Genomic DNA, 27,067 nt, shown 5'->3' with positions numbered 1-27,067 from the left:
GTGGCCTGCTCCTTTGGTAGGGAGCTGAGCCTGGGGCTTGTTCAGTGCTGAGACCTGGGGGCCTCTGTGTTGCATGGAACAAGGTGAGGTGGCTGTTCACATGCCAGCAGTTTTCTGTACCCCCAACCCCCAGACCCATGATGAGGAAAGTTGTGTGCTCCTAAAGGGAAGAAGTGGCCTTAGCAAAAGCATGGGATCCCCTTGGAGAAAGCACTGGTTTGTAGGTCTTATGTGGACTTTGGGGTCCACCTCATCATGGTCTAGATTTATTTCTTCAGGGTGTTACATAATCTCTCTGGGTTTCAGATTCCCCTTCTGTTCTAAGAGGAAAATAATGAGAACCTCTCTTGGCTGTCCTGAGAATGGCTTGACTTGGTGGATAAAGAAATTGGCATGGCAATGAACTCATGTTAAGTATTCAGCTACAGCTGCTTTCACCATTGCTTCTTTCCACTTGCAGATCATGGATGTACAAGGGGACTTTCAGAAAGCTTTGATGGTTTGTGTCAATCCGAAGAGTTTTTTTGAGCACTGATCACAGGCAAGAGGATTTGCTGGAAGCTGTGGGGATACAGAGGTGTTTACATCATGGCCTTGTCCTTAGCTTCAAAGCCAGCTGGTCTAACAGGGAGCATGTGCAGAGAAAGGAATCTAACAGAAGGAGATGCATATGGGCGCCTAATGAGTGGCCCGGGTGGCGAGAGCTGTAGGAGCTGGGACTGGAGATGTCACCAACTGTGGGGTGGACTTGTTGGAGTTTCTCGAAGAAATTTGCTTTTCCAGTCAGTCAGTGAAGCCGCTGCTATCATTCAATGTCCATGTTTTTCCATGAACTGTGTCTGAGTTGATCTTGAAGAATGGGTAGAAACTTAACTGTTACACATTGTCTCCCTTTCCTTGCCTGCAATTCCTTTTGACTCTTATTTCTCTGTCTCTACTCCCCAGTCCCTCCTACTGCCCCTCGTACATACAACCATCACTGTGTTTTGTGGAAATTTCATATCAAGTACACCTCGAGCTGAAAATATGATCTTTAAACAGGGCATGGACTAGGATTTCTGTTTCATTTGCCATCACTGCACATCCGATGCCCCAAATTATGGATCTTGGAATCAGCTCTAAAACTTTTCCTGCATGATATTCAGCAAACTGCTGCTCAGAAGATGGGGATATCAAAACTCTAAGACAAGGGAGTTGTCTTCTAAATTGTGTCTCTTCTCTGTATTGCCACAATTCATGCTCTTAATTCAGGCATCTTTCATGTGGTAGACAATAGCAGGAAGGCACTAATTTTGGAGTCAGACAAAGTTCGAATCCCAATAACACATTTTGCTAACTTCTTGGCCTTATGTGATTAGCAATTGATATTTTGCTGCCTTAGTGTCCTCTGAAAAATGGACAAGCAATCATTACTAGCTTAGGAAGTTGTCAGCTCACAGGCATTTAAAATATGAAAAACACTTATAACAATATCCAGACTCAATAATAATAAGTCTCATGACTATCATTGCTGTCTTCTCTATCCTAAACTCATCCACATGACTTCCCTGCTCCACACGGTTTTCAGGAATATGTCCCTAGACGGTAAATTTGATCACGTCATTCTGAGTTTGACAGCATTCCTGCTGACTCACACTTGAGTGAAAAATAAGAAAACCAAAGGCCACCATCTTGGCTTTTCAAGATCTGGACCCAGCCACCCTCTCCATCTTCACCTAAACTTGAAGCCAAAATAAAAAGTAAACCCCTTTCTTTTCTTCTAGTTTGTCAGGTACTTTCCTGACCCTTTCAAACAGGGCCTCCCTGGTTCTTCCTCCTTGTTGCCCAATATTCTTTATCCACTTCTGCCATGGCTCTAATTTGTATGGGCAGGTAGGCTGGTATATAGTAAGTGCTCAGTAAATATTTACTGGATGAATGAATTAATATATTTAATAACTGGATAATTTCTAGAAGAATTCACCCTGTTAGATGTTTTCCCAAAGTATTATAGACTTTATAAAGGTCCAATATCTTATGTTTATGAATTATTTTGGTCCTTGGGAGAAGAAACACACAAAGTATAGTGACCAGTTCTACACTTTCACTTTCTGAAGAACAGAAATAAGTTCATCTTTCCTCAAACTTGAACAAACTGATGTAGATATTATGTTGTCAACACATCTTATTATAAATAAGTCCCATCCCAGCTTCCCAGGAGAGCCCCAATTTATGCCAGTTATTCTGTATGAATTTTAAAAAGCACCTCTATATTCAGAACATTTCAAAAATACTCTGATTTGGGTGATCAGTTATAATGTCACCCTAATTATATAAAGGTTTACTTCTAAGGTTACAGAAAAATTAAAGAATTGCATAGCATTATAGTCCAAAGGTAAATGTCCTTGTCTACAGATGCCATTCAAGGGCAGGTTGGTCTCATTTACACCGCACACATGCACAGCATACAGCTTATCTTTCAAAAATGTGTCTTAGGCATCTCCTGTGAACTTCTGTATTTTATATTTTTATATACGATTGTCTGTCTGTTTCCCATTACATACACATTCTCTTCCTCTTCCTTCTTATAGGTTGGGCCATGATCACAACTTACAGACACAGGTTCTGCAAGATTTAAGGAGCAGAGATTGAAAATTCAGAACGACTCTTCAGGACTTAAGTGATAGCAATTCACATCATATCGACTATGAGTAAACTGACTATTGCGCTCCCCACAAGATATACAGTCCCTAATTCCCAGAAGCTATGAGCAGATTATCTTACATGCAAGAGTGACTTTGCAGATACAACTAAGTTAAGGATTGGAGATGAGAAGATTGTTCTGGGTTATCTGGGCCTTATAAGAGGGAGGCAGGAGAGTGAGAGTCAGAGATATTAGGATGGAAACAGAGGTCAGAGAAGAGAGAAGGAGCTGCCTTGTTGCCTTTGAGCATGCGGAAGGGGCCATGAGCCAAGGGATGCAGGCAGCCTTCAGGAACAGGAGCATCAAGGAAACCAGTTCTCCCTTAGCACCTCCAGAAGGAGTCGGCCACACCAGCACTGTGGCCCAGGGAACCTGATTTCAGACTTCTGACCTATGGAACTATGTAAGGATAAGTGTGTGCATTTCAAGCCACCAAATTCTTGGTAATGTGTTATACAAACAGTAGGAAGCTAATATACTGACTCACTGGAAAAGGGAAGTAGCTCATTTCTGCTTTTTCTGGCTGGCATTTCCTAAGTGTCTTTCCTATCTGCCACACTTCATCTTACCTCCATTTCCAAACCAACCACATTAACTCTCCATCTGGTTTGCAATGTGAATACTTGGGTTGCAACTGGAGTTATTACACCTTTATTGTCCTACTTTCAGCTCTCCTTATGGCATTTCCTTCCCTGCTTTACTTAAAAGTCTTCCAATTCCCCATAAACTATCCTGATATATCACTGAGCTGTAGACATTTTCTCCAGGCAAGGTTAGGCCTGCATGGTCTGAGCTATGAAGTGCCTTCATTTTCATTCCCTTTCCTAAAGGTGGGTGAGCAAGAGAGGAAATGAAAAACAGAACAGAGGTGAGAGGGACTGGAAAATCAGGAGGGAGAAGTGGAGACCTTTTATCCAAACCACCCTTGGATCATCTTAAAGGAGGAGGAGGAGAGAGGGGAGTGGGAAAACATAGGGGAAGATGACAAAAGCTACAGACAGAGAATAAGCAAGGGATGACGTTACAGAGTAGCAGAACTCTTCTAAAGATCTCTGAGAAACTGTTCATTTCCCAGAAAGGATACAGATGGATTAAGAGAATAAAGAGTTTGCCAATGTTTTGAGTTCCCTAGCAGAGATTTGTTTTGTTATCTTCTCAGTCTTCAATTTCAATCTTTCTTAAGGCTCTCCAACATGAGTTGCCTGAGAAACAACCTTTAGAGTTCTGACAGTTAGCAAGTGCTCGTACCCTCTTACAAATAATTGCATTTGTGAGTGAGTTTGTTAGTGAACACGCATTTGTTTATAGCAGTAACTCTGATTGGGTGATCAGAAGCTTTATTATCTTATATTCTTGTTAATGTAAGACAATACACTGTCCCTGGCCCAGCACCCTGCTTTCTGATGCCTGTTCAGGACGATGCTCTCCAATCTGAGCAGTCGCCACAATCTCCTACCACAGGAAACTGCAAGGTCAAGAAGAAGTAAATGAGAAACAAGTAGTAACTGAGAGAAAATGGAGAATCAAGAAATAAGTAGAGTAGGGACTACAGAGGGGACCATATAACAATATTATTTCAGGAATAACCACTGATTTATTAACAAGTTCATATTGAGCTTCTACTATTTCCTGTATACACGCTTTACTGGGAATGCCAAACAGGAAATTTTGTGAATTTCTGAATACAGCATGACAAAATTCTTAGAGGCTGAGGTTTCTCTAGAAGGAGACAAAATAGAGAACATAGGAGAAATTTCTTGGGGGAAGAAAAACTGAGCTGGCTTCAAAGGCTGGGTATAGCCCCAAAAATGTAGATAAGAAATGAAGAAATGTTAAAAAAATTATATATATACACATAAAAGGAGGTCTAAGTCACAGACCCTGTTGTACATGAGCTGAATGGGCTGGAAGAATAAAGGTGGTCAGTAGAATGAAAGGAAGCAGATAAAGCCGATGTATGGGGTGAAAAATGAATAACCAAATGAAAAATAAGGAGCTAAAAACTGAGGGGAAAAAAGAGTGGCAAGAGTTGTAAAGCAAACGTAATTTCAGGTGTTCACAAATTTCTGCACCTGAACCCACCATGCTGGTTGGTCTCAGAACACCTGGTACTGCCCAAGAGTCGAACCTTTGTTACTGTGCTTTTCTATGGGTTTGCCAGATGGATTACGGACAGAAAATCCACATGATATGTGTTTGTAATGTCTTGAATCATAGCTCAGAGCACAATAGAAGTACTTTGTAAGCCTAAAGCAAAGTGGGAGAATTAAAGCTAGAATATACAAATTCATTCAATGATGTGTGAAAAAGTTTCTGTATCACATTAGATTTCTTTTAAATGCTTTACTAATGAAATAAATAAGAAAGGATTCATTTTGATTTGTTTTGCATACTGGTTACTAATGCATTAATAAATTATCACTTTTGAGATTCAATTATGTGGTCTCATTTATCTCAACATTTCTGTGGGGAAAAAAGATAAAACAAAAAAAGATATCTACCATATGTATCCTTCACAACATCCAAACACTTGTACGTGGCCTCATCAGTAGCTTCGCCCTGTGTCAATTTCTCTAAGATGGAAGTAGGTTTCCCAGATATTCCCTTGTGGGCTGGCTGTTAGGACTATTGACAAAGTAAACAGGAGTAAGGTTTGGAAGGCGGAGTAAAGCAGAAGTGATATCTACACTTGGAGAGTTGGTGTAGGGTCAGGTGCCATTGTGGTTCATGTACATTGTTGCAAACCCGCTGGCTTGGTAAAGTGGGAAAGACAGCCAGTGATACAAGGGATGAGGGATTATAGCCCTCCAGTGCTGAAACATGCAGTACAGAAGTTCATTTATCATTATGCTAAGTGAAATAAGCTAGGCAGTGAGGGACAAATACCATATGATCTCACCTTTAACTGGAGCCTAATCAACAACAACAAAAAAGCAAACAAAATATAACCAGAGTCATTGAAATTAAGAACAATCTAACAATAGCCAGAGGGGTGCAGGGAGGGGACAGTGGGAAGAAGAGATTTCAGGAACTACTATAAAGGACACATGGACAAAACCAAGGGGGGGGGGCGTGGAAGCAAGGGAGGGAGGTGGGTTTGGAGGGAGGAGGGGAAGGAGTGGGGAGAAAATATGGACAACTGCAATTGAACAACAGTAAAATAATTTTTAAAAGAAGTTCATTTATTTATTTACATACTATTTCATTTAAATAACTTGTATCGCCCACCTACTCAAAGAAACATACTGTGTTATCTTCCGGTGGAGAGAAGGGGAACAGCATTAAGAAGTCCTTGGCATAGCACCTGACCTCACAAGGCTTAGTACACAAAAAGAGAGGGGGGAAAATATGGCCCAGGAACAAGATAATGGGAGGTAAGAGTCTTATGAGGTATATGCACTATAAAGTAAAAGATTTGTTCATTGGTTCTTCTTGTAGCTGATTTGTATTAAGAAGCCCCCACAAGCCTGTTGGTGTTGTGGCTCTAAAGGCTGCCAGTCTGAATAGTGCAAGACTGTTGTCTTCAAACTGTAGAGACAATATCAGGGAATCAAGCAAAGCTTCTTTTCAAGCAGAGCTTCTTAAAGAGGTGATATTTGGATTGGGAAAAAATTTGATAGGCAAAGGGGGAGGCAGAGCACCCCAAGTAGAAGGCATGGCTAAAAATGGAGGTGCGGGGGGTGGGGGAACGCAGTACAATCTGAAAGCAGAATGTGTAGGAGGTGATGGCAAGAACCCTGACCTTGGCTGTCAGTCTATTCGGGGGGGATTCCTTCACCACTCCAGGCTCATGTTCAGGAAACTCGCCGTTGCATCCAGCCAACTTTGCATCCAGCCTTTCTGGTGGCTCAGAAACACATGGTAAAAACTGGTGTGCTTTTTGGAAGACACACAAACCTGGCAGAGCCATGACGCCCGTGTGCATGATTATTTGAAGTTTGGGCTCTAAACGTCTTAGCTCTAACTCACTCCAAATTTTATTCATCCTTGTTACACCCTTTCCTGAACTTTTCTGGTTTTTGACTTAGTCTTAATTTATGAAGACATTGTTGTTATATAATCCTTAACTCTTGCAAAATGCATCTCGTATTTTCTACTTTCTACTGCCATGAATAATATTACTATTTTTTATGTAATAGTATATTACCAGCAACATATTTTTGATGGCTTTTTACACTAAATTCAATGAGGTAGCCAAGTGAGATTCAAAATGTCTTTATTCTATTCTTCATGTGTGCACAAATCAGATAGCTTATTGGATGCGAGTATCAATACACCATTATGTTATTTAAAAAAGAAATGCTTTTAGAATGAAAAGGCTGTTATAAGGTAATCTCTATCCGTTTTCACTACCTCATAGTTTTATATTTAGGTTATGTTTGTTGGCTTTTAGCACAATGATTTATTTTATTGCACTGTCTTATGTTTATATACTTGAAGTAGTTTTATAAAAATTGAAAAGCAATTTGACTTAGAAACAATGTGAACGCAAGATAAGTTTTGGTTTAAATAAATATACTACTATGCAGAAATTAGAATCTAAAACACACTTACAGAACTGGTTTTCCACTGTGTTCATATAAGACTTAGCACTTTTTGGAAACATTTTCACCCCAATTTTTTCTATGCCTTGTTTATAATTACAGTGTCTGAAATACAATAGATTTAATTCCCTTTCTGTTTCTGCAACTTCACCTTTGATGGTTCCTTCGATGCTTTTCTACACTTGCACTTACATGTTCCTTCCCAATTTGTGGAGAAATATGGCACAAACATTTCTTTTTAAAAAGTAAGATATTGGAACCAAAACAGCACCATTAGTTAATGTCAATAATTAAGTTATTCTAATTCACTTAGAAGTACATAAGCCTACATTCTACCTATAGTTTGATTTTAAAACTATAATTATATGAAACATGGATCTTGGGGACAATAGCATTAAAATAAGATGCTGGGAATGGTTTAGTAATGGCCTTGGCTGTGAATGCGGTGATGAGCTTCTTTTTGGTAGGATACTGAATACTGAAAATCCAAATCATGCAGCAGAGTCATGATTGATTAAATAATCACTTCTGATCAACTGTGATAAAGTGCCCACCTATATAAGAGCATAGAAAAGGCAATTGCCCACTGAGCATGGCCGTTAAGCACATGTGTATTTGCTTGTGTGGGGGCTAATAATCTGTGTGTCTTTTACTCAGGGCTGCTGAAATAAACAAACAAATGAACTATCAAATGAACAAATTTGGGGCTCAAAATTTCTACTTAAGTTACATTAAAAATGAAAAAAAAGGACTTAAGGGTTCTGCCAAGAGGAAGTACTCCTATCCCTTTCGGGACCTTCCTCCTACCACTAAAAAGTTTTGAGAAGAGCACAACAAACGTAGAAGCATCTGGAACGTGGGACTGATAGGGCAAACCGCCTGGGAAACTCAGGACTGCAGGAAGGACACAGTGGTGAGTTCTCCGGGTTTCCTTACTATGTCACACATATCAGGACAGGGCACTTCAACAGCCTCCAGTTCAGAACTGCCAGCAGGCGTAAACAACGAATACTTGTAAGAAATGCCCTTTTGAGTCAACAAAGACGGAAGTAAGTAGAGAGATACATCATGTTCACGGTTGGGAAGATGCAACAAAGAAAACATATCAATTCTAAAATTAATCTCTAGGCTTAATGTAATTCCTATCAAAGTCCTAGCATGATTTAGTAGATATAGACAAGCTTGTTCTAAAGTTCCATGTAAAGGTAGATGTCTTAGGGTAGTTAAAACAATCTTTATAAAAAGAATAAAATGGGAAAAAAAATTCTACCCAATAGGCGAGTCTGCTAGAGAGCTGTGAACAGCAAGAGAGTGCCATACTGGCAGAGACATTGGCAAATAGAGGGAGGGAATAGAATGAAGAAAGCAAATACAGACCCACACAAATATGCCCAACTGGATTTGGATACGTGCAAAAACAGTTCCATAGAAGAATGGTCTCTTCAACAAATGGTACTGAAGCAAGTGGACATCAATAGACTAAATATACAAACCTGACTGAAAGCTCAGACCTTGTACAAGAATGACTCAGATAAATGACAGATTTAAATGGAACATTGTAACATTTTTATGAAATGACACAGGAGCAAATATGCAGGATCTAGGCTTGCAAAAGCATCTTGAGCTTGATGTCAAAAGTACAATCCATGATATAAAAAGTAGCACATGGGGTCTCATCAAAAGAAAAACAAAACAGACAGAAAAACCTCTCAAATCTCTCATGCAGGAGGCTTCTAATTACCGGTAATTTATGCAGATACTCTGCCCTAGGGAGGTCATGCGTAACTCCCCACTCCTTAAGGCACTTCCTTCGGGGGAGAGGTTAGCTTTACAGCAGAGAAAGCTAATGAACACTTCCTCAGTAAGACAATCAGGTTCACATCACCTGTAATAAGTCATGTCAATAGTATTTTCCCAGCCTTGGCTGGGTAGTTCAGTTGGTTAGAGCATCCTTCCAATGTGCCAAGGTTGTGTGTTTGATTCCCGGTCAGGGCATGTATAACAATCAACCAATGAGTGCATCAGTAAATGGAACAATAAATTGATGGCTCATTTTCTCTCTCTCTCTCTCTTTCTCTCTCTCTAAAAGCAATCAATAAAAAAATCTTAAAAAGATGTTTTATAAAGTAGTATTTTCTCTTGATATGATATCATGAAAATGGCATATTACCTCATTTTTTTCTGTAGAAAAGTAGTTATCTTTAAAGTTAATAGAATGGTATATTTATAGTGCTACTATACATATAAAATCAGTATACTCACCTAAATAATAATTGCCTCTTGTCTCTGCTATTGATAATTCTGGATATATATTCTATGTTGCATTAGCCCATAAAGATGGCAGCTTCAAGCCTCTTGATTTAATAAAAGAGCCAGAAGCAAAGACAGCTAGATGTCGATATACTGTTAATGAAGTGTCAAGGTTGAACCAAACTTTACCCATCTAGATCCATTTTAATTAAAAAAATTTCATCAGCTTGAAATGGAAAAGAGAAAAGGAAACATAATTTTCTTATTTATCTTTTGCTGTCCTGGGGGGAAGAGTAAAGAAGTAAACAGAGCTGCATATTATCACAAAGGGCCACTTGCCCTTACGTTGATGTGAACACACGGGAAATTAAAAATGGCAGTGCCAAGGGCCTGGCTTCCTCCTCTGGAACAGGTTATCCTGATTGCGTTTGTATTTTTGGGTCGCTTTACATGTTCATCCCATTTCTGCCCACCCAGCTCACCTGGAGAAAGCTCTGTGTTGCATCGAGAGTGTGGTTGCATTGCAGGTAGGCAGGCAGTCTGCAGCATTGACGACATAAGCATCCTTCCATTTGAAAATAAATGTTTCTCAGATTTTCTTTTGCCACCACACCTCTGCCCCTTGTCCCTTCCCCTTGCATTAATGTTTTGCTCAAAACCCCACAGAAACCAGCTGAGACCACAGGGAAAGGCAGGGAACCTGGCCATCTCACATGTTCCCTTCAAGTGCTCTGCTCACAAACCTGAAGGCAAATCCGCCACCCAGTATTCAAGAGCATCCTGTGTTTTCTACAGGATGCTCTTGAGAAGGGCAAGAGCATCCTGTATGTGCATAAGAAGGACACTGTGCACAGTATGTGCAGTGATTGAGAAGCTTCGAAGTCAAAATTTTCTAAAATAGAATCCTTGCTCCATTGTGCACAAGCGACATTAACCATCAAAGCCTCACTTTTTCATCTTTAAATTCCTGAATACCCCTGTGAGACAGGATAAAGATAATATAATGAATGTAAAGAGAACTATCACAATATCTAGACCAGAGTATATACTACACAGAATATTTCAAAGAGAATATCTGGGCTACAAATAGGCTTTGAGAATCTGCTTTCTGTATTATTCCCTGGGACACTCAGCCTTGCAACGGAGCCACCAGGATGCACTAGAAAAAGCTAAGGGTGTCTGACCTCTATTCTCTCATTACCTATTTCTCCCTAACTACACCTAATGTTAAAATCCATTTTGAACAGCGCTATCAAGTATTAATTTAGTCATCATTTACATGTTTCGACTGAAAGAAAAATCACCACTTTTTCAGAAACTTTGTTCATATTGAGGCATTTTGAAAATCTTTCTAGGAGCCAAGCAAGGGTGAACCCAGGGCACCCACTGGCTGATGCTCATGTTGCCCTCGGGCTCCGCGAAAACAAAGGTCCCCTCTTCCCACCTGACAGCCCTTTGGCCACCTGAAGACACCGTGTATTGCCCTGACTTCTCTCCTCTAAGGTTGTTATACGTTGTCCCAAGGTCTCAGTCTTCGAAATCCAACCTTTTGCTTATCTTCCTGCTCAAAATGCTCCTGCCAAAGACATCTCCATGTCTTAGTTGTCTATGTTCTTTCTGTCCTCTGATAAGTAACCCACCTTTGGAATTTTCCTGTTTCCTGTGGTAATCACTCTTTCCCTTGATAAGTGAAAACCAAAGTCAGTTTGGGGAATGGTATTGCCTAGGCAACAATGAAATAATTTTCACATTTTAAAACCCATTTCCTAGTTTCCAATAACACAAGATATTTGAAGATAAGGACAATCCATATTAACTTTACAATCCAAGATTTTAGGGTTGGGACTTTAAAATCCTGTTGCCACATCACTGTAGAGATCAGGTACGTGAGGCACACGTTCATACAACAGTCAGAGCAAAGTCTTGTAACCACAGGATTTTGCACGGACTTGGCATGTATCTCAAGTCAGAGCCCAGACATACTTTTTCTATCTAGATACCTTTTTCAAGGTAAAATTCAGATTTTACATGAAAGCTATAGCTTTTTAGACTCTTAAAATGTGGGACTCTTGTACTTCTGAACCCACATTTCGAGTCTCTATGGTGCTCCCCGGTGCCTGTGCCATGTATGAGGGGTCGCTCTCTGCACGTGACTTGGGCAGCTTCTGCATGCGTATAAATCAGCTATGCTGCTTGTTGTGTGCATTGCAGAATTTTATAAGCATTTGCATATCTACACTTATTATTTGAACCCATGAGAATGCTATACAACAGGTGGGGCTGCTATAACAGAGCACATGTGTTTTATTCCCATTGAGGTAGATGTCTAAGGTGTTAAGCAGGGATAGGGTGGCATAGCGATTTAGAATACAAATTCTTAATGAATGCTAGCTGTGGCCATCTCTTTCAGACTGGGCCACAGAACCCATATCCTGGTAGATAACAGAGGGCTGCCTGCAAGTTGGTACTAGCCATCCTCACTGTGACTCATGTTCATCACTTGCGTCCATTTTTCGGGGGTTCTCAAACTGAAAGCCTCACTGGGCTGCTAATGAGCAGTCTCTCGTGTCTCTCATTGTCCAGCCCCAGAGGAGTGGCTTCAACACCTCCACTCACTCCCACGTTCCCATATGAGAAAAAAATGCCTTGTGTGCAAAGCGACCCCTGAATCATACACTCAGACTGGATCCCGAGTGAGACCCATGGGTTTTAGTGACCTATTAACACTGATAGATAAAACACATATTTTAAAAATTGGGTAATTGAATGTTATACTTCAGTTGGTAAATCATTGGCCATAGGACTGCAGCTGAAGCCCTTTTCAAATCTTTCTAAAAGCCTTTGAAAACTGATTAGTCACCCAGATGCCTGGCTTTATCTTTATGAATCATCAATCTAGAAAATTCTCCTGTGCCAAAAATCTGGGCTCATCATTCATCCCCAAAGCATACAGGTTTTTTAGAGAAGTTATGGGTATGGTCAGTAACCTCATGGGAAGATGCTCACCATTATTAGTCACTAGGGAAATAAAAATAGAAACCATCACATATGATACCTACCCAAATGGCTATAATTGAAAAGACAGATAAAAATAAGTTTTGATAAGCCTTGAGAATGTGCCATGGTGCAGCTACTTTGGAAAAGTCTAGAAGATCTCAAGGTGAAACACAGAGTTACCAATATGATCTAAGAATTCTAATACTGGATATATACCAAAAGTAGTGAAAACAGGTCCCTGCAAAAACTTGTTACTCAAATGTTCTGGGCAGCATCTTTCCTAATTGGCAAAGTGTGAAGAGCCCACATGTGTCTGTCACCTCATTAACTAAAAAACAAAATGTCCTACATTCATACAATGAAATATTATTCTGCAGTAGTATCAGTGGAGTATCAATACATGCTGAAATTTGGATAATCCTGGAAAACTTGAATATATGTGAAGGAAACTAGTCACAAAAAGCACATGTTGTATGATTCCACAGATGCGAAATGTCCAAAACAGGCAAATCTATAGACGGAAAGTAGGTTAATGTTTGCCAGGGCTGAGGGAAGGGGATGGATAGATGTAAGTTCTAATTGTTCTTGTACAGTGACAAAGTTAGGTTGTATTTTAAAATGAAATAGTGATGGTAGCTGCAAAATTTTTAAGCAGACCAAAAAATTGAATTGTACCCTTTAAATGGGTAAAATTTATGGTTTGTGAATTATAGCATCATAAAGCTATTAAAGACAGTAATAAAATAAATTGAAAGATTACAGTCTCCTGGCCCAATTCCTCATGCCATTCTTAACAGGGGACATATATAATAATGACTTCTGAAGATTTTTCTAGGCTTCTCTTCCACTCTGGGTCTAGGAAGGTAGCACCCAAGTGCATTATATTTTTCATTCAAAGAGGAGTTCATTTTCCCCTTCCCTTTATATGCTGTGCCCTATTAATATTTCTCATTTCATGATCCCCGTGAGTCTACACTGTGGACTACAGAGCCCGGTGTCCCTGTGGTGTTTCGAAATTTGTAAGCACAGGCAGAAGGATTTAGCACGAGAAAATACAGAGATGAATGTAGTCTATCACTATCCTCAGTCTACTCTGTATTTAGCATCCCCAAGTTCTGGGTTTGGAAGGCAGCTGTTTTAGCTGCTTGTGCATAAGGGTGTGTATTTCTGTGTGTGCCTTTTAATCCTTGAATCATATGAGGACACAATGAAAATTAGACAAGTGTCTATTCATTTTTAAAATCAGCACTTTGTAAACAACTACCAAGTACTAAAAACTGTGGTAAATATGTCCAGACTGCTTTTGGATGGAAACGAGAGACGGTTCCACGTACGCTGAAGCGTAATTGATGTGTGCTGGTTTCCCTAATCTAACACTTTTATTTTCTAATAATCTTTCATTACAGAATAATTTTTATCATTAAAATTGATTACTATGCCTTCGAGCCATGAATTTTTTTGAAAATACATCTCATAGACTACACAGGTCCATAGCAATGCAAAGTATTATATATAATAACCCACAACTGCCTTTGGAAGAGCTAACCTTTGGGTTTTCACCATCTTTAGGACACCGATACAAATTCCTTTTTTCCCAGCCAGTTTAGATACACATTTCTCTGAGAAAGGGAAGGTTCGAAGTGGAGAAGTTACTGTCCACTAGGACCTGAAGTGCAGGAGGAGAGGTAGACTCTTGATGACAAAATGAAAAGGGAGGGGAGTATTTTTTTTGTTTGTGTTTTGACCTGTTGATTTTGAGGCAGCTCTGCTCATCTGGCCGGAGCTGTCAGGCAATCAGGCTGGCATCACGGTTCGGAAGTTTGGACAGAAGTCTGGACTGAAGGGACAGTTTAGATATCACCCATATTTAAGTGGTAACAAAAGCCGGGGTATAAATACAGCTACCAGGGAAGGATGAGGGATGTGGTAAAGCCAGGAGAAGTTTGATAGCAACCCTATGAGACCATTTCAACTGAGGAAAATCAGTTAGCAAAGATTATGGACTTGTCTTTTGTTTATATGGCCTGTACATGATAATTTAAAAAAATACAACCAATTACTCTGTTTTAATTCAGTGCTCTTCCCTCTAAGCACCCCTGCCTCTCTGTCTGTCTCTCTCTCCCCTACAAATAACTTGGGTGCTCACCTTGTATGCAACATACATAAGACTCCGTGAGGAAAGAAAACAAGACAGATCAGGACCCCGTGAAAACAGCGTAGTCACAGTGATATTGCCCTTTCTGCTCTGTCTAGAATTTTTCTTCTTGTCTTTGCTTTCACTCCTTATTTAGACCATTAGGTGTTTCATATATCCCGAAGCCTCAACTTTGGTGCCTTTATTTGAATTCGTGATCAGCACACACAAGCCGGAATTATTTTACAAAACTGTCTCTCCCATTGTCAATCACTATTTTTTTCTTACGTGATAAGAATCCAACACCCTAGATGCAAAAGCAAAGTCTTTTTCATCTGGCATAACCATGCTCGCCACTCTTTTCTTATTCTTCATTCCAGGATGAAGCTTCAGAGGCAAACAGATCCTTCCCAGTCCCTCATACAAGATTCTACATCAGTGAAGGTAATGTTCAGGCATATGAATTCTTATTCCATTTTTCTATCTGACTTGCACTTATTTAAAAGATCCACCTAAATGTCACATCTTTTGAGAATATGTCCCTTAGAATCACAGCTTGTGCTTTTCTCTGAGCACCTACACTCTACAATTTATCTGACTCAGAATATATTGTTAGATAATTTTCTGAGTGCATATTATTATTAGAGCATCTGGAGCAGGGGTGTCCAAACTTTTGGCATCTCTGGGCCACACCGGAAGAAGATGTATTGTCTTGGGCCACACGTTAAATACATTGAGACAGGTAATCACCAAAAAAAATCTCATAACATTTAAAATAAATTTATGGTTTTGTGTTGGGCCATCCTGGGCTGTGTGTGACCTGTGGGCCACAGGCTGGACACCCATGACTAAAAGGTGACAATGTCTTTAATATAAGACCTCTGCTTTATCTGTGTTTGCTCACTTGTCTAATTAAAGCATTTAGACAAATTTAACTAGAAAAATGACAGAGCTGAATGCAATATACATTTCACAAATATTAAAACAATAGGCATCTAATAATAACCTGGCTGTGAGATATCATAGGTAGAGTCTTACCTATGATCGTTGGAATACTTGAGTTTTAGTTCAAGAATTGTTCAACAGAGCAAATATTTCTGCAACTCAGCTTCATCTTACCCATCAAATGCAAATAAGATTCCTTGTTCCTAGAGAAGAAATTGAATGCAATAATTGAAACTAAACCACACCACTCATTTTTGGATGCCACCCTGTTTGAGACCAGAAACCTTGGGGCCTATTACAGTTTATTCTCTTGAGCCATTCCACACTGTACCCGACAGCTTTCAGAAGCCTCCCATCTTGGCAAACCCTCATTATGTTACAGAGCTGCCTGGAGGCCCTGGAGAAGCCTTCTACCAGGAAGCCAATTAGCTTAGGTCCACCCCCGACTCTGTCTGCTCAGTAGTTATTGAAAGGCTTCTTCCCCGTTCCCTTCTTAATTTTACAACCTGTAATTAGTTATTCTGACATGCAATTTCCATGACCACAGGATGCATTTAAATTGCTGTATCAGGGAAGGTGGGAAAAAGGTCAGTTCTAACGAGATCATACGCCGGGTGTTTAGAGAACCTCAAGACAAAGTGCCCCAATTGTCTGAGACACGTCCCGGACTGGAGGATCAAAGCAAGACACTCTGCTTGTGCGTCATACCAAACACCCTTCTTCATGACACTGTGATCCAGCTGAGAATGGCATGGGCTCCTGAAAGAAGTGTCATTGTCACATCTGGTTTCTAGGTTGTATCCAGATCCCAGCTTTGGTTCTGGAAAAAAAATACAATGTTCTTCCCTCCATCAAACAACAAAAGAAGGCACTTTGGACTTTCATATCAAATGATGACAGAATTGCACTTTGGTGAAACTGAAGGCTAGCTTAGTTTGACATCTCAGTCTTGTCACCCATTAGGAGTGTGCAGGTACACACACACACACACACACACACACACACACATACACACTGATGCTCTCTCATAATCCCCAGTCATTTTCAAACTCCACATACTTGAAAATGCCAATAACTAAGTTACTCCTCCCAGGAATATATTCCTTGCTATAGATCCTCTCACTTATTGAATTTTTACTATTCACTTAGCACTCAGCCAGGTGCTTTGAAAGATATTTAGATCAAAACAAAATGCTGCTGCCTTCAAAGAATATTCAGATTAGTAGGAGGTCGAAACAAAAGTCAGCATTGTTGCTCACTTCTCTGTACAGGACAAGGCAGTTTATGTGCATCATTTTCTTCAACTCTACTATAAAGTCAATATTATTAGTCATTAAAGTAACTAAGATTTGGAGATGTACATGAATATTTAAAGTTCGCAGATGTATCAGTGTTAGAGCTCCAATGTGAACTCAGGCCAGCCTGTCTCCAAAACCCCTGTTCATTTTCCTACAATGTGGTTGTAATAACTGTCAAATAAGATTTTGAAAAGATGTAGCTTAGGTAAGAGAGGAACTGTTGTGAGAGTGGAAACTATCCAAATGTATCTTTGTTTCAAAGTCTATTCCTGTGCCTAGCATAAAACCTAGGATAAAATTTTAAAAATATGTAGATATTTGTCAAGAATATATTAATAGAGGGAAAATGCTTTGTGGCCAGAATATACACCAAGTAAAATCACATATCCCAGTGGCTCCAGGTAAGGCTGGTCCTGAAGATTCTCTCCTAGAATCAAACACACAGAGTTTCTTTCACCTAGGAGAGCTTCATGTACAAGCATTTTGTGGTAATAAAGAAAATAATAAAACCACATTTGTGAAAGACAAATCATAATGGTTGTCAGGCCTAGGTAGGAAGAGATTGCCTACCCATAGTTCTGTGTAGGATGTCACCTCCAAGGGTTTGAAGAGGGAAAAAGATGTAGAATAGAGATCGGAGGGGGTACATTTTATATGTACACAAGAAGACATTCTAAGCAAAAATCATAGAAGGAAGATTGTATGTCTCTCTTTATTTACTAGAAATGTAGATCATTTGCCTGGTAGTAGCTTTCATCCAGCACTTTCCCTCTTTATAACTATGTTCCATTCCATGTCTTTGAATTGGCATATTATTCAAAGATTCCAGTTTTCCTCACTCAGAATTTAGGACTCCTATTACCTGCCTTTACATCTTTGCAGTGGATATCAGTGCTGTCTCTTGCAGTTAAGCGATGTGGGTTTAAAACAAAGAAATTATGTGAAGTCCCACAGCCTCACAAAGTACGAGGTCCTTGCTCATAATCCATGATTCCAGCTACCCTTAGTTTCTTTCCATTTCCAAAACCTCCAGTCTCTTCTGTGGTTCCCCAACATCTTTGCACATGTTGCTTCTTTTTCATGATGTGCTCTATCTGCATTAGTGTTCCAGTTAACTCAGACCATCCCTGGAAGGTTTCTGTGGTTCCCGAGATCCAGATTGGCTTAGATGGCCCTCCTTTGTGCCTCTCTAGTGCCCCCTGTTGCTCAGGTGTATGTTTACACAGACTACACCTCTGTTTCTATGTCAGATGCCTTTTGGATGAAATGCTATCATAGGGTGGCCCCTGGTTTACCATCTCTGAGGAAAAATGATTTTTTTCTTTTTGTTTCAAATAAGATATTCTTAAAACTTTTTACTTGGTCAAACTTAGGGCAGAAGCCTAACCCTAGAAACCAGTATTTATGTGAAACTTTGGGGCAGACAGGAGACGGGGTGTGTGTGTGGGACCATGTTTCCTAAAGGGACATTTGTTTTCTGTTATCTAGGAAAGATGAGAGGCAAACATCAATGTGGACTAGCTTCATTGTTAGTCTTCTTGAGAAAATAAGAAATTTGACAAGACTTCTATTCTGCCCTAAAGTGGACGTCAACATTCTTCAGCAAAGAACTGAACCTCCCTCCTGTGCAGAGCGGATTTTTTGTTTTTGTTTCCTTTTTTATTAAATAAGCAAAAGATCTTTCCTGAAATGATAAGGATTTGGAGCAAAAAAACCCAAACAAACCCGTATTTCATTTTAAGGGATGGGCAGCGCCAGGAAAGGAACTAGTGTTTACTGAACTACTAACGGCTATCTTTCACGCATTTTGCTGTCTGCGTACTACACTATGTATCTCCTCTCCCTTCTGCCAGTTTTTTAAATGATGTAGACCATTTGTGCACATCTAATCATTGAATGATCACCATAGTCCTCGCTTGTCGGGTCTCAATTTCACAGATGAATTAAAAGTCTCAGCAACACTATGGAACCTGCCCAGTCACCTAGCTGGTTAGACCTGTACACGGGACTTGATCCTGAGTCTGTGCAAGTCCAAAGTCCTGTCTCCACTCAGCAGCACGGTGCTTGCTGTCCTTGTCATCTGTCTCATTGACACAGTTCCACCGAGATCATTTTGGTGCTTTCCATTTGATATGTAGGCCTTACACACTTTTTTCTGTCACTCCGTAGTTGTAAGACATTTCCTTTCTAGAAACATGGAACAGAAATGACTACATATCTACCAAGAAAGCCTTCTTCCCAGCATGCTCCTTGTTTCTCGTATGAAACAACACAGTAATTACAGGAGTTAAGGAGAGTAGCTGTTGCTTTTTGAAAGAGGATGTGTGAGAGAACAAGGGAAGAAGTTGGCCTTTATTCTACTAATAATGACAATGTCTGAACCTGAACTATTTATGTGGTAGGCTGCTTACCTGTATGGATTACTAACCATCTGTATGTGAGGTTTCTAGCAAAAGGACTGAGGATGGGCACAGCATGCTTTGATCTCGCTGCTCCAATCAGAAATGGTACATTGAAGTTCTAAGAAAAATACGTCACTTGAACTGGATTCCCAAGAGACAACAATTTGTGTGAAGGAATGGAGACGTAGCTGACAGAAGACAAATTCCTCCTCCTCTCTACTCATGGTTTAATGTCCATTGCTGGTTTGGTCCTTAAAATAAACAATATACAAATGGCCAAAGAGATATGAGATACACAATAAAGTATAAAAGCAAGTTAGATTTATAAAATACTCACCTGCATTGAAGTTGTGTTTGATATTATCTTATAATAAAGGCAAATACAGCATTCCACCACTTCCAGATCTCCTTTATAGTGACACTTCAGCATGATTTTATTGAATGATTCCATTATAGGGAATGGGCATGGCCCTCCAGTGTCTTGCCCACTTGCTTTTCTGGTCTCAAAAAAGATAATATTCTAGATGTAGCCATGAAAGATAATCAGGAGTGCAATTGTTCCTCATTGTATATCAGTTCAGCTTTAATTATTTACTATTGACCATGCCAACCACTGTCTAGGTGTGTTCAGTGACCCAGTAGAGCCACTGTGCAGATTCAGTGAGACACATACAACACCCAGCTGGAATGTGAATGAGTTAATGTGGAGGCTGGTATGAAAGAGCTATTTATGAGCTGGGGATGGTTGCTACCTCACTTTCCTGCATCTGTATCTCAATTATTTCTATTATCTAACAGCACTGTAGTTAACCGTGTTTTGTGAACAAGAGTAACTATTTCACTTCCCTAAGCCTGTTTTCTCATTTATAAAAATACTTAGTTCAGAATGCCGTTCTGAAGATGCAAAAAAAAAAAAAGGATACATACAAAGAACTTCTAACATTGTCTGACACATAGTAAGTGATTAGTAAAAATTGAATAATGTCATAAAGATTGAGGATTTGAAAAGGGATCTAAATAGATTCCCTAAAGAATGCCAAGGACCAACTGTAGTCCATATGATTAACTCCAGACCCCTAGAACCAGTTCTGATAACACATGGTGTTATAATAGGTACTTACACCATTTCGCCCTTAGGTATATTTTCAAAGATGCAAGGTTGAAAAATTCAAGGCGCGACATCTCTCTACTTTCGTGTGTCCACAGCGGTCACTGTTATTTAGTCCTGGCACTCTTTCTGAGATCAAGCCAGACCTTAGAATCCTTCTCAATGCACACTATAATCAGATAGAGCAGGAGAGAGGTACCTGTTCAGCTTTACTTTCATGGAAACTTGGTCTGATGCCATTATTCTGACTCACCGCTGAGGGAGGCAGTTCAATCACAGTAGAGAGATTTAATGAAGGTGAACAGAAAAATAACAAACAATAATATTCCTTTGAGCAGCTTTGAATCTCTTTCCCTATCACGCATGTAGATATAATTCAATTCAAAAAGTGCGTCTCTCAAAATGGCAGAAAACTTCAGTGGTGCTACCAGGCAGAGAAAAGAAGTAATACAGGGGATGCCAGCTGGCTTTTTCTTTCATGTGTGGGTAACACTGCCCTTTCTGAATCTTTGGACTTTGAGACTCTACGGACCACTCTTTCATCCTCTACCAGTCTTTCGCAAGGAGTCCTCTCTCTCATGTCTACTTGCTTTTGGACTCTTGGTTCAAATCTTCCCCATCTTAAGCCTTTTCTTAAGACCCAGTGTGCACAGGTTTTGCCTTGGTTTTTATTGATAATTTTTGAAATATGAATATATTCCTTTACTAGGACTCTCACAAGAACAACACATTAGCACGGTTCATCTCATGTGAAAAAGATGCATACATCTGACTCACACCATGGCAGGAAACAGGGGTAAGGGCTCTCAGAGCTGGTACCAAGTGTCCACTAAAGAACTCTCTATTCACCAAAGAGAGGATGTTTCCCTGGGCTCCATCATCTCTGTTGCACCTTCCAGGTCTCCGTGACTTGCACAGAACACTTCAGTCCACACCAGTTGACCCTATTTTCTCTGGTCATTCCGGACTCCTTTAAGACCCAGATCAACTGTCTCGTGTCTCCCTTTTGGAATTTAGCAGCCCTTTGGTATGCTGCTGTCCTGCCACCCTCGGGGGCACAGCTGGAAGTTGGGGGTAGGAGAAAGACATAACATATTATTATGTTATTACCAAAAGCAAACAGTAGGGGCACATTAGCAAGCGACATTTGGGCATACAACTAAAAATCTCACAGAATACATGCCCACCTGTTTGGGACCTTGGTTCATTTTTCAGGGCGGAGGAAAGATGGCAGAGAAGGTGGAAGGGGAGATTTAGGGCCGAGGTATGGTGAGGGTGGGGTGACAGCTTATAAGACAAAACAAAAAATAACACAAAAATGTACAAACTAAATTTACTAGAATATTTGATAACAATGGCAGGTAGCTGGCAATGCTACATGCTAACACAGACAACATGATACACAACCCCAGGAGTTAACGGGAATGCGGTGAAAGCCACTGGTTTAGACTAAGAGCCTTTCGATGGACTGCCGAGTGGATTGGATCTGCTGCTTCAGCTGTGAGCCTTCTCTGGTGGTAACAGAACAGACGATGACAGGCCTGGACACCCCACAGGCCGCCCCCCCTGCACCTGCTTGGAGCGCACCAACACATACGGCACATTCTGGCCTTCACACAACAGTGGGGGGTGCAGGATGATCCCCAGGGACTGTGTCTGCAGCCATCACAGTGAACTCAGAGACGCCTGTGTTGAGGGCTTTGGTGGCCTCATTGGCTCCTTTCCGAAGCTGCTTGTAGTTACTTAACTGCTGCCCCAGGTCCAAAAGTGTTTGATGAGGTGGGCATCTGCGAGAGGGTAGGCCTTCGGATTTACATCAGCCTCCCCACAGCGGCGGTTCTGCCATCTCACCTCTTGGAGAAGCGCCGAGGATGTCCTGCGTGTGTTTTACAAGTTCCCAGTTCCCTTCAAACCTGATCTACGCGTGTGAGGATATTGGAGGGAAGAGCTGCCCCTTGGAAGGAATACTAATACTGTTCTAATTTCCTCCCCACCTGAGAAATTTCCATGAGTTCTGGGATGAAAAGCCTACGTGGGCATTCTGGAGTTAATCGCAGCGTAGTTACAATGAATTTGTTACTAGGCAGCTTATTTATGTTTTTATGAGTCCTGTGGCTCTTATTTCATTACTGCCTACTCAGAGCACAGGATCTGTCAGAAATGATGAAGGATCGTCCTCATTATAAACTCAAGATATACCTCCCTTCCACTCATTACATCAACCTTTATTAGAATACAATACACCACCAGACAGGGGAGCTTCTCAACAAACTTTACTTTCATTTAAAAAAAACCACTACTCGCATTTTGTAGGGTGTAGGATGGAGAGTGGCAAGTGTGGCATTTTGTAGATACTGCACAGATATAATAACATTCTCTTAAAAATACCATGTAGAAGTTATTCATCAGTCACTCACCCAGTTCGTATTGATTATATTAACATGCGCTTCCTGTGTCTCGGGAACCAGAGAGTAAGGACAAGAGCAAAGGGAAGCACCCGAGGAAGGGACACCAGAGAGGAGCGAATGTAGACCAGAAGGGCAGTGCCTATTCTGAAAGCAGCGCTTCGTTTGTGAAATGACTAATAAAACACATCACCATTGCAGCTATTATGATAAGTGGATGATGCTCAATTATTGAAGAGTGCATTTCTTCTCAATATCTGCCCAACCTTAATACATATTTTTTCCATTCAGCCACTTTTTGTCTTTTGATTGGAGCATTTAATCCATTTACATTTACAGCTATTATCGTTTTTGTTTTTAAATTTAATTATTTTTCGTGGATGTTATGGGGTGACATTGATTAATAAAACCATACAGGTCTCAAGTGTACAACTCAATAAATACCATCTGCACGCTGCTTCGTGCACCCCCCACCTGAAGTCAAGTCTCTTTCATCCCCATTTATCCCCCCTTTCTTTCCCTCTTCCACCTCCCTCCACCACCACCCCCTTTCCCTCTGGCTGTCACCATACGGCTGTCACCATACTGTTGTTTGTGTCTATATGTCATATATATATACACACATATATATACACACACACATGCATATATGTGCGTGTGTGTACTTAATCTCTTCACCATTTTTCCCATAAATTTAAAAAGTCAAGACTGATCTTGGATGTTAAATAATAACTAATAGATCTTTCCTGTTTTATCCATTACTTGGAGATCTCAAAATTTGTTCAACTAGGCTAAATTTTTAGAGGGTCTTATTAACATATAAATAAAAATATTGACCGAGTGGATATTTACAATCAAACAAGTTTCTTTTCTCTAAATATAATTAGGGATATTCCTTCTCAACAATTTCCCCAGCCTCTCTGCTTCAATCAATTTTTATTTCTTTTATTGTTATGTACTATATTAACCAAACCTTAATCAATCTAAGTCAAACTACTTTTAAAAATTTAAGAAGGAAATCTAAAGGATGTCCGTGGAAGGAGGAACTTTTCAAAGCCATCATTGGTTCTCTGTCTATTTATGAGTCTCGCTCCTTTGGTGGTATTAAGCTAATAATACCCAGGAGCTTCAGCCCTGAATGGTCCTTAAACACCTATGATCCCACAAAGAAAAGGTCATTTCAGTCTCCAAAGCAGCTCTACATTTTCCCTACAGTAACTAGTTGAGTTCCAATTTTCTTCTCCAATAGTGACAGACTATTTCATGTCACTAACATGTTACATGAGTCCTCCTTTGTTTCGCAGTCAGATGTAAATTCATGTCACTCTGTTTATGCAGCAAAGGATAACAAGAGATGGGCAGGGGGGTCAGATATAATCAGATGGTCAGATGAAGAAGAGAGCCATGCCTATGCGAAGGAGAAGTAAGAGGGACTACGAGAGATCTTAGGTAGGGTCATGCCAGAGATTTTCAAGAAAATCTCTGTATGTGGAGAAGGAAGTCCAAAGTGCCTGAGCTAAACTTTATTTTCTCACCTCAGACCCCTTTAATTAAATCTTAGTATTTGATTTCACTCTATTTTTTCACTAACATTCTCTACATTTTACTTATATTGTATAATTTTTGTCTCCTTACTCCCAGGGCATTCACACTTCCATGACAGGACATTCGGTCCATTCTCTTCACTGGCTTTGAGCATCTACCATATTCCAGCATCGTACTGTATGCCAGAGACCCTGCCTGCCTGAAGGTTTCAGTCTCCTAGACAGCATGGGCCTTCTTGCAGCCCCAGAAGAAATTCTAAAAGAGCAAATGTGACTTTAGGAAAGATCTTCGGCTTACGTTGGGCATGAGTTAGCATAATTCTCTCAAGGAGGGAATATTTAGGCTTCACCGCTGACGGTCCACCTTTCTCCTCCCTGACTCATATACTAAATTTAGATATTTTTAAATGCCAGAAAGATAAAATATAGTCACACTATTAAAAATTCATTATTATAGATAACTATTGTTTTCTAGAAATGTTGCATACGGGTGGTGCATTCTTCTTGATATTTCTAGAAAAGCTTGCTAGAAGATAGGGAGGGAAAAATGAGAATCATTGTTAAAATCTCCTAGAAATCCATCTTGTTGCTGTAGGTGCAGGATGATGTGAGGAATTCTGGTCCATTCTCTGTGGTTTGGGCAAGGCTGACCATCCACCCACATATGATTCTTGCTCTAGTTGCTAGATGTGCTTTATATTTGAGATTATGCTCCTGACTCATCATCAATAACTTACGCATTCAAAGGACTCCTTGCACAAGAGAAATTCTTCTGTACTGAGCCAATATACTTTCTCCCCTTAGCCCCCTTGTGGCATAATACCCCACCTTAAAAATGACTAATGGGATTCGATCTACAGCTCTAAGCCAGGGAACAGTGTAAAGTGAACTGAGCCCCACGGGAATTGAACCTCACACGGTTGAGTCAGCACTTTGTCAATGCCAATCTCTAATAACATTCTTGAGGCAGAATTGTGCAGTTCGGATGTTATAATTCAATGAAGACATGCCTGTCTAGTCCAGGATTGGCGAGAGGACCCCCTGCAACGCTGGTGAGCTCCAGGATGGACCCCAAAAAACTCTGTTAACTATGACCCAAACTGGAAGGATGGCAGAAATTCCCATATAGGCTAATTTCCAAGACTGGATATTTCCCCACTTGGATAAAAATTAAGAGACTCTCCTAGACATAGTCAACAAACCATTTCTCTCTCTTGCCTCAGTAAACTCAACATCACTTATTACTTCTTTCCTGTTAGTTCCATGATAGACTGGGCAATCAGGATGCCATTGTCTGCTCCTCTCTTTATTATAAAGACTTCCTAGAACTTGACACAGCATATTGGCAAGGGTCTAATGACCTCTATTGGTCTCCCTCACTGCCTGAATGCACACACCGAGAATATCAAGCAGTGTTAACAAATATTGATGAAGCCAGCAGTGTCCCAAGAGTGATGAGCCTGCGGGAAATGAAAGAAGCCCACGAGAGCACTCAGGAAAGATGGCAGCGGACCTTCAAGGAATCCTTCAAACACATAAGAGATCTGAGGCGAACATCAAAGCTAATGAAGCATTTGTTAGGAGATGTGTATTTGTCAGAAGAGCAGAGTAAATGAGGTCTGAGACCAAATAGAAGGGATCTACATGTGTTTTTAAGGAAAAGCATTGGGAGGAGAAAAGTGGCCTCACCATCTTCCATTCCGGCAACGCTTAGGGCAAGTCACGTCAAGGGAATGAAAGCATAGTCCTGGCCAGTGTGGCTCAGTTGTTCGGAGCATCGTTCTGTGCACCAAAAGTTGGGGTTTTGATTTTCCTGGTCAGAGCACGTACCTGGGTCGCAGGTTCAATCCTCATCAGGAAATCGTATGGAAGGCAGCTGGTGAATGTTTCTTTCTCTCTCTCCCCCTTTTGCTCTCTCTAAAAATCAATAAAGCTGTTTTTTTTAAACAGAGAGAATGAAAGGTAGATGAAACCACTGTTTTAGTTGGCACATTATTCAACCCTGCCACATTTTTGGTGTTGTTGCTGTTAACAACCCATCTGCCACTTCGAAATCGTGATGTTGAGACTGATGAGTTTGTCCTATCCTCAGCTTCAGGGATTGGCATGTGATTCAGAAATGGCCAATTGGAATCTCACGTCTGACTGATTGAAAGGTAGACTTGCAACCCAAACTGAGAGAACCTGAGCCGGTGAATTATTCATAGAACCTTATTAGAATCACTGACAGACAAAACACTTCTTTTGCCCATTTGTAACTAATATAGGATGTCTACCTTGAGCTAGCTGCAGGGGCCAACATAAAAGGGGAGTAAGCTTTATGAGGAAGCCAAAAGAGAATGCAGAACCAAAAGATGGAGGGAAGCCATTTAAATGAAGACATCGCTTGCACCTGTGAATCCAGCCTTATCCTAAAGTTTTGATGAATCAATACATTCACCTTTTGCTTAAACCAGTTAGTATTGCCTTTCTGCCATGTACAAGGCAATGAGTCCATACCTAACAAGTTTTTATGAGCTTCTTTCCCATTGATGTCTGAACCCCAAAGAGAATGCTTTCCCTTACTTGGTAAGCATGCAGCGTGTTTTGAAAGTACAAAGTGTTCAGTACAGTATGAAGCCAGAAAGCTCTCCTCTTCATTAAGCTGCCTGAAATTGTTTGCTTCACTTGCCAGAGTATCCGCACTCTATATCCTTATCATCTTCTCCCAGAATCTCGAAGGGCCTCTGACTTCCAACAGCTTCCTCTCAGGATTAA

General features: G+C 40.4%; 1 pseudogene; it reads right to left on the bottom strand.

Annotated features, from left to right (window-relative positions):
- Nucleotides 1-21,805: 21,805 nt before the first annotated feature.
- Nucleotides 21,806-26,088, bottom strand: LOC119064013 (NHP2-like protein 1; annotated as a pseudogene).
- Between the last annotated feature and the right edge of the window lie 979 nt (nucleotides 26,089-27,067).

This window comes from Artibeus jamaicensis, unplaced genomic scaffold (genome assembly GCF_021234435.1).
Source record: "Artibeus jamaicensis isolate MK-2021 breed Jamaican fruit bat unplaced genomic scaffold, CSHL_Jam_final contig_490, whole genome shotgun sequence".
Classification (NCBI taxonomy): Eukaryota; Metazoa; Chordata; class Mammalia; order Chiroptera; family Phyllostomidae; genus Artibeus; species Artibeus jamaicensis.
The sequence above is the reverse complement of the archived record's forward strand: the minus strand, read 5'-3'. Positions and strand labels throughout refer to the sequence as shown.